Source organism: Mesocricetus auratus, unplaced genomic scaffold (assembly GCF_017639785.1).
Source record: "Mesocricetus auratus isolate SY011 unplaced genomic scaffold, BCM_Maur_2.0 Super-Scaffold_100676, whole genome shotgun sequence".
NCBI classification, from domain to species: Eukaryota; Metazoa; Chordata; class Mammalia; order Rodentia; family Cricetidae; genus Mesocricetus; species Mesocricetus auratus.
In genome coordinates this window covers 36,334,579-36,343,831 of record NW_024429266.1, presented here as the reverse complement: position 1 = coordinate 36,343,831, position 9,253 = coordinate 36,334,579, and the positions used below count along the sequence as shown (strand labels likewise).

Below are 9,253 nucleotides of genomic sequence, written 5' to 3'. Positions count from 1 at the left end.
TGCCTGGGGCCGTGACTCCTTCCCTTACGATCTACCCTGGCTCCTTACACCAAACATATACGCTATAGCCCAGTCAGTCTTGTCTTTCCACTCTGCAGGGGAGGGGGGGAGCGGCGACATGACACAAAAACGAGAACCCACTCAGCTCTCTTTCCAGAGGGGTTGTAAGCCTGAAAGGAATGAAGAACAAAATTGCCATTACTCAAACTCTCTGATTTATAATACCGTTAGCAGCCATGAGGTTCAATTTAATGAATCTTCAAGGCCCCCAAAGCCGTGTGTTGACAGCTTCATTCACTGAGGGACACTACCAGGAGGTGGCAGAATCTTTAAGAGACAGGACCCAGGGAAGGAAGTGAGGTCATTGAGGCTGTGCCCTTGCTAGCAAGGTGTGACCACAATGCCATATTCTCTCTCTCTCTCTCTCTCTCTCCCCTCCTTCCCTCCTCTCTAGCTGCCATGATAAATTGCAATGAGGTACACACTTTTGCTCTGCCATATCCCCGCCCCTCTCCCCGACCATGACGTTCTGCCTCCCTACAGGCCTAAAATGATGGGCTCAACTGACAATAGACTTTAGCCCCTTATAAGCAGTTTCTGTTACATCTTTGTCACAGTAATGGAAAGGCAGGTATCACGCTGTGAAGTCCACAAGTACCGGTACACTTAGCAAGTCCTGTCCTCAGGCCCTGACTGCTACACACTCCTCAAGCAAGAGCATTCATTTGTGCCACTCCACCCAAGAAACACAGAGCCCAGATGCAAATACTCAAAGCTCCAAATAGGAAACTTCAATAATCTTAATAATTTTAGCACACAAAATTTAGAAGAGAGCCAGTTCTTTAGAACAAACATTATAATTCCCAAATGCACTGTGGAGGAGCCTGAGGGCCTGGCCCACTTCAGAGGAATCACAGAAGCACTGTAACGCCCCCAACAGCCCAGCATCTATCCAGATGAACACCATCCAGGGAACAGTGCTCTTTGTACAAATCTGTGTTCCGTTCTACCCTTCAGAGGTAGAACTCAGGCCCCTGATATTGTCCATGGGTCATGAGAGCAAAATTGGCCCCACTTCCAAGTCCAGGACCTGGAGCCTTGGGACAGAGTGAAAATTGTCATCATGGTGGGGGACAGAAGTAAGAAGCAGCCCTGACCATAAACAGAGAAGCACTCGCTTACTGTGTAGTGGTTGGAATGAAAATGGCCCCCATAGGCTCATAAGGGAGTGGCACTATTAGGAGGTGTGGCCTTGTTGGAGTAGGTGTGGCCTTGTTGGAAGAAGTGTGTCACTGCAAAGGCAGGCTTTGAGGTTTCAAATGCTCAAACCAGGCCCAGTGTCATTCTCTCTTCCTGCTGCCTGTGTATACAAATGTAGAACTCTTAGCTCCTCTCCAATACCATGTCTGCCTATGCATGGCCATGCTTCCCACCATGACAGTAATGGACTAAACCTCTGAACCTGTAAGCCATCTCCAATCAAATGTCTTCCTGTATAAGAGTTGTCATAGTCAACCCTGTATGGGTCTGAGCTAGGTCCTCTGCATATAGCTTATGGCTGTGTAGCTTGGTGTTCTTGCTGGGACTCCCAACAATGGAAATAGAGGGGTATCTCTGACTCTTTTTCCTGAGCTTGTGACCCTTTTCCTCCAACTGAATTGCCACGTCCAGTCTTGATATAAGGGTTTATGCCCAGACTTATTCTATCTTGTTAGGCCATGTCCAGTAGATATCCACGAGAGGCCTGCTCTCTCTCTCTCTCTCTCTCTCTCTCTCTCTCTCTCTCTCTCTCTCTCTCTCTCTCTCTCTCTCTCTCTCTCTCTCTCTCTCTCTCCCCAAGGGAAATAAAAGAGGAGTTGATCTGATCTGAGGGAAAGGGGAGGTGGGGAGAGGAACTGGAAGGAGTGGGAAGGGAAACTGCTGTTGTCGTGGTCCTGGTGTCTATTCATAGCAGTAAAACCCTAAGATATACTGCCTACATACTAGGGGCTACAGCAACCGTAGGAGTGAGGACTTGGGCAAGATGGCTGTTGGAGATTTCGGTTTCCTTCACTAACATATCTTCTAAAAGCCCCCTCTGACATTCTGCCCTGTGTGGGTCCTAATGGCTCTTCCTCCCTCTTCCATCTTCTACCTAGGGGTTCCTACTCATTGGCCCAGTCCATGTATCTCTTCCACACAGTGGTTATGTCTAATTTGCTTTCCCCTCAAATCCCAGGCTACTGTGCAAAACCGATTCCTTCCGTGATGGTTTTCTGAGGGCCAGAGCCTGGATAGACTTCTGAGTGGCCCAGGCCCAGGCTCAGACAGCAGAGATGGACCACTAAGCATGTGGATTCCTGGCAGACAAATTACATCACTCTGAAATCTGTCCTATCTGTTAGAGTTCCCAGGATCCATTTCAAATTAACATTTCTATGGTGGTCCTATTCTGTCTTACATCTAGTGCTAGACTTGGAAATGTCAAAAGTACATGGGAAGCTCCCAGGACTCCAGCTCCATTCCTGAGCACTTCTACCCCTTCTGTCCCAAATAAGGAGAGGACTTTTGTCATGGGATGATCTTTTTGTACACTGTAAAGATGTGCCTTTGCCAAGGCACCTTCTGATTGGTTTAATAAAGAGCTTAATGGCCAATAGGCAGGAGAGAATAGGCAGGACTTCCTAGGAGAGAGGGGAACTGGAGATGAATCTAGGTATGGAAGAGAGACACCAGTGAGACCCTGAAGAAGTCAGACATACGGTACAGAGGAAAGGTAACCAAGCAATGTGGCAGAACACAGATTACTAGAAACGTTCATTTAAGTTATAAGAGTTAGTTGGGAAAAAAGGCTAAACCAAGGCCAAGCTTTCATAATTAATAATAAGTCTCCGTGTCATTATTTGTGAGATGGAGGCCCAAAGTCTGGTAATATGTGGCAGGACACGTATTACCTATATTTGTGGGTAGCTACAGCTGCTGTGTATAGAGATGGACCAGGGCAGGGTTAGCAAGGCGCTTTTCCCCATTCATACAGAAGAGTCCACTCAATGGGTGGGTTCAGGCACCCTTTACTGTCCTTTTCCCCATTCATACAGAAGAGTCCACTCAATGGGTGGGTTCAGGCACCCTTTACTGTCCTTTTCCCCATTCATACAGAAGAGTCCACTCAATGGGTGGGTTCAGGCACCCTTTACTGTCCTTTTCCCCATTCATACAGAAGAGTCCACTCAATGGGTGGGTTCAGGCACCCTTTACTGTCCTTTTCCCCATTCATACAGAAGAGTCCACTCAATGGGTGGGTTCAGGCACCCTCTGCTGTCCTCCCACAGGACAGGGCAGGGCACACACTAGAACAGTAGAGGTTTTGGAGAATGAGACCTCCAGGCTGTGCCCAGCTGAACCCAGTTCTCCAGCCGGGGCTTATAGAGGCATGTGAAACACACCTAGCTTCTACTAAGCTTACCTCTGCCTTCTTCCCTGTTCTTCATCTAGGTCTCTCTTAGGGCCTAAGGGTAGTGGTTGCTAGAGTTCCATTTATCCAGCAGGAATATAACAATGTTTGTTAAGCACCTACTATGTTTCAACTCCCAGACACGGACAATGCTATATCGTACAAATGCAGTCCCTGTTCCCAAGAGGTGTACAACTAAGGAGGAAAGGAAGCAGCCAGGCAACAGAGACTGCCCATGTCCTGAAGGCCTTATCACTCTGGCACACCCTCCTCTCCACCCCCCAAAAGATGCTACACACGCTAATGTAGCTAAGAGAAGAAACAATGGTTTCTGGAATTCTGGAAGGCAACTGGAAAGTGAGATTGGATCTCAGGAGAGATGACTACAAGCAGGAGCTTTCTGGAAATCTGCCCACTTGGCTTTAAGTGCCATTAAACCTGACACAGAAAGTACTAAAGGGTCTTGGAGCTCACAGGGAGCAGGAAGAGTAGGACACGCCCCTCAAGTTTGCCCCTCCCCTCGGGCTTGCTCCTCACATACGCCAACCCCACCGGAGATTCACTCAGCACAGGAAGCTGCTCCCACTCAGAACATATCCTACTTAAGGAATGCAGACACCAGCCCACCTGCTCCCTTCAGCCCTCCCTAGAGCAATGATGCTGACGCCATGGAATGTTCCTGTTCCAGGCAGCATCGGAGACCATGGGGAGGAGATAGCCCGTCACTATGCACCATTGTACACAGCAAATCATAGGCTCCAACTCACTGTGGTTTATTTTCCTAATTCAATGCAAGACTTCAGGCGTCTGCAGACTGGGAATATAGCTTGATGGCGGAACACTTCCCTATTACGTATATATATATAAATACTTTTTAAATGTGCCCATGTGCACTCTATGGGGTTGGACAAGGTAGTTAAGAAACAGACTGTACAGACTGGAGAGATGGTTCACTCGTTAAAAGCACCTGCTGTACAACCATGAGGACCTGAGTTCGGACCCTAGCACCTACATAAGCCACCAGGTGAAGTCTCATGACCACCTGTAACCCCAGTGTTATGGAGACAGACAGGAGGATGCTGGGGCTTTCTAACTGCCAACATAGCTGATGAAAAACACAAGCTACAGGTTCCAGGGAGTGACACTGCCTCCGAGGGAAAGGCCAAAAGGGCTAGAGGACACTCGGTGGCCTTGTCTGGCTCCCTTGTGCACACAGGTGTGAGCACCTGCAAACACACACACACATACACACACACGCACACACGCACACACGCGTGTGCCACAGGCACACATATGAACACAATAGGAAAATGAGAGTAGCAGGTCAGGGCACCACCACTCTATCCTAGTAAAAGATGCTGCTGCTGTTTGCTTTCTGGTGATGTGGGAAAAGTTCACCTCTTTGGCTCCAGTATTCTCACCTATAAAATGGGAATTACACTGGCAGTTCCTATCCCACTGGGTATTACAGCAATTAAATGAAATAATTCATTAAAGCAATAAAAATTAACCTTTATTGTTATCATCTTTAATTGCAGAAAGAGCCCCACCAGCCAGTACTCAGTACTCAGTACTCAGGGACCTGATGCACTTGGGTGGCAAGTTCAAGGCCATGAGCTAGTTCCAGTCTAATATGGATTACAAAATGACACCCTGCCATGAGGGGGAGGAGGGAGAGAGGGAGGGAGGGAGGGAGGGAGAGAGAGAGACAGTGAGGGAGGGACAAAGGGATGGAGAAAGGAAAGGGGAGAAAGCTCAGACTCCCACAGAGACATTTACACACACACACACACACACACACACACACACACAGTTTCTTCACACTCCATCTCACTCCTTTTGACACCAGGAGGCCCCTCTCTACTTTGTCATGGAAACATCCCTGACAAATCCCACCATCTCTCCAGTTCCTTATGTGTGCTCTGTGTTCGTGAGAACAACTTGACTGTTACACTCAGCCCCTGAGTTTGCCGGCTCCACGCAACCAAGACCGTTTCACTCACAGTCCCTGAGAGTCAAGGCTGGGGGTGTCCCACTCCATAAAGTCATTCAGGGACTCAAGGCTTCATCTTGATTGCTGTAGCCTTGCTGGGCCTTGGAGTTCCTGTCCAGCCAGAAGCCAGAGAGAGGGAGATAGAAGGAGTAATGGAGGGAGGGAGGGAGGGAGGGAGGGAGGGAGGAGGGACGGACGGACGGACGGACGGACGGACGGACGGACGGACGGACGGACAGAGACAGACGGGCAGAGGACCACAAAGCTTGTCTTTCCAGCTATCCCATCTTCTAATATCAGGCCTTATCTCGTGACCCTATCTTATTGTGGCAAAATCTCAGAAATGATAGCCTTTGGATGGCCAAGAGGGAACCAGAGTCCTTCATTTGATAAGCATTGTATCCTGCTGCCTACTCTGGAAGCAGAGACCCCTCTGGGAGGTAATGTAAGTGTTTTCTTCCACGAATGCTCTCAGAAAACAGGCTGAAGGTGACACTCCATGTATTTTGCTTCCAGTCCTGTCACAGATAGCACCCTGTCCCATGGGGCAGCAGATATAAGGTCTTCCGTGGAACAGCCGGGTTCAATCTTCTGCTTCCCCAAGCCTTGTGAAAGCAGGCCTCCTAGTGAAAATCCCTGATTTGCAAGGCAGACCTGGCAAATGCATGGAGTCTGAGAACAGCAGACAACACATTAGGTGGAAGGATTCGGATTGTCCTTGCTCTCCTCTCCCAGCTTGCTATGCCCCAACCACACGCTGTCACCCTCCAAGGCCCCAGGGAGAGGCAGAGTCAAGGCTGTGGTGAGTACTCCGGTTAGTTTTGCAGCAGCCCACCTGCCTGCAATTTGGTCCCCTGAGGAGGGAATGAAGAGCAAGATGGGCAGTTTCTTAATGTCTGTCAAGCAAACAAAAACATCTCTACACCCTCAGCTTCCACCCCACCCCAATTCCAGCCCCATGTTTTTCATTCTTGGACCCCACTCTCAATGTGCTCCCCAACACTTCATCCTCAACCATCCAGAAGGCCTGTGGGTGCTAGGAACAACCACTGTGGGAAGTGGGTTGTTTCGTAATCTCCTCCAGACGCTTCCCTAACTGCAAACCCACTGGGGACATGTTCTCAAACAAGAGGCTGTTCCCAACCAAACAGAAATAAGGGCTTCCGCTTTCTCCGTGTCGTACCTCTCTCCTGTCTCCTTGCTCACGTTTTTTGTGACACAGTCACTGGAGAACAAAAAGCGACGCCCACCCGTCTACCCCTGGAAATGCCACCAGTCACCTACACGCCGCTCCGAGAGCAAGGGAGTCATTGTTCTCCTAGCAACCGAACTACCCCAGCTGTCCTCTGGCACTCGGACTGCCAGCCAGGGGGCGGGGGCGAGCAGTGTTGCTAAGAGAACCTGAGCTTGGGTTTAAATTTGCAATCTTTTGTTGTTGTTGTTGCCACTGCTTCCTTCAGCTTCAAACAGACACACACTCAGCACTGGGGTCCACAGAGCTGAGCCCCACCAGGAAATCCCCGGCTGCCAGTACCCTGCTGTAATGCTTCCCAGCCTCCACCTCCTACCTCTATCTCGCAGGAATTTTAAATTGAACCTACCCACACACATAAACGACAGCTAAGAAGAGCATGGTGCACTGGACTGAGCACCTAACTCCTTCCTGCAGGGCGGTGTCCTAGACTCGCCAACTCAGGAGCGAGCGCATACCTAGAGGAGGGAGGGTGATAAGCCAATCAGCAGATCCTCCATCATTCAGGCTCCTCCAGACTGGAACCAACAGGAAGAAGTTAGATTGTATGTAGATGCAGACTCTATATAAATGGAGATACAGATACATGGGGTCAGGGAGTGGATCCATTGGTAAATTGTTTGCTGCAGGCCATAAGAACCTGAGTCAGTCTCCAATACCAGTGAAAACAGAAAGGTATGGAAGTAACAGGGTGCCAGTAACCGTCTGGGAAAGTGGTTCTCAACCTATAGGTCATAACCCCTATGGGAGTCAAATGGCCTTTTCACAGGGGTTGCCTAAGAACATCCTTCATATTATGTATTTACATAGCAATTCATTAACACGTAGCAAAATTAAATTATGAAGTAGCAACAAAAATAATTTTGTGGTTGGGGGGATCACCACAACATGAGGAACTGTATTAGGGTCGCACCACTAGGGAGGTCACACCCTTAGGAAGGTTGAGAACCACTGGTCTAGGGGCTCTCCAAGCTCAACTGAAGTACCAGGAAAGTTAGAACAAGCCACAAAGAAAGGGAAAGTAGCAGCTTTTTCCCTTGGGCCTGAGAAAGGCTTAAGGCTAGAGGTTCACTAAACAGATCCTGGCTTAGGTATTTTACAGGGCCCCTGGGTCCTGCCCTGGTCCTGTTTAGACAAAACCCCCATGCACACTCACCATTTCTCCTCAATGTGTCGTCTGGGAACAATAAACTAGCATCTTAGGGAGCCTGATTTTACTTCCTTGTCTACCTATGTGCTCTAACACGCCTTCTGCAGTACACACGCAATCTTGACACTGGGGAAGGGGAGGGAAGAGGATCCCTGGGCTCACTAGCTAGTCAGACAAGTCTCATCTTTGAGCTCCAGGTCCAACAAGAAACCCTACCTCAAAACACAAAGTAATCCAGCAGTGATGGCACAAGTCTTTGATCCCAGCACTCGGGAGGCAGGGGCAGGCAGATCACTGTGAGTTTGAGGCCAGCCTGGTCTACATAGGGAGGTCCAGGACAGCCAGAGCTATATGGTGAGACCCAATGCCAGTGGTGGGCTATCCCCTGTCAGTTGTAGACCAGGGAAGTCTCTGAGGTCCCACAAACCATAAAAGCTATTGCAACACCTCTTCTGGGGAAGTCTTTTCCCTAAGAGTTGTAACTCTTACACAGAGTCTTCTCAGGAAAAGTTTTGTTACACAGTATCTGGGTCCTCAGGAGACCTGCAACGTTAGAAAAGCCACCACCATCTTGGTCCAGCCCCACTGGGACTCCTCAATAGTTTTCTCAGCTACAGAGTAGCCTATAGACCTAGATGCCTCTCACAGAATATGATGGTTCCAGCCTGTAATCCAAGCCCTCAGAAGACAGGCCTGAACATGGACAAGTCAAGGCAAGCCTAAGCTATATAGAATTCCATCCCAGCCTGAGCTACAGAGCAAGACCTCAAAATCGTGTGTGTGTGTGTTACTTCTATTTGTGGTTCCCCAAATTCTGCTACTCCATGGGTATTTGACGAAATACTCGTTCTATAGAAGAATCACCATAACTGATCAAGGAGGAAACAGAGATCATGGCCACAAGAACCTCAGCAAGTACCGGATTTCACAACTGTCATAATCTGGAACATTCTCCCACTGTCTTCCCTCAGACTCTGACCACACCCTGTGGAATCATAGACAGGGTCACTGGGAACTCTTGTGTTAGTTTACACAGGTAGAAACAGCTTGCCCTTTGGGGAAACCCCTTCCTAGACATTCCTCTTTAGTATGCCATTCTGACAGACAAGGCTGACTATCTAGGCTGACTGTTTTCAATTGTTAGAAAATGGAGGATTGGGACCTGAGGGTCAGAGAGCTAGGACTGAAGTAGTAAAAAGCAGAAATTATATCATTAGAATCCCTGGGTCCAGTTCCCCCATCTGGCCATCTTTCTTAATGTTGTCACAACAGGGAGCAGTGTTAACGCCTCCCCCACAAAGACAATATAGGTGGAGCTCCTATTCTTGAGTCAACAAAGACTTTATGAGTTGTGTTAAACACACATTAATCAGTAAATACTCAGGCGATCAGTTCACCAAGTCCAAAGAGATACAAACAGACACG

General features: G+C 48.7%; 1 long non-coding RNA gene across 1 annotated transcript; it reads right to left on the bottom strand.

The window, feature by feature from the left end:
- Window positions 1-5,784: 5,784 nt before the first annotated feature.
- Window positions 5,785-7,241, bottom strand: LOC121137060. The gene is made up of 2 exons (XR_005874272.1): window positions 7,137-7,241; window positions 5,785-6,280 (listed from the first exon to the last, which is right to left on the bottom strand). It is a non-coding gene; the product is annotated as an uncharacterized LOC121137060 (long non-coding RNA).
- Between the last annotated feature and the right edge of the window lie 2,012 nt (window positions 7,242-9,253).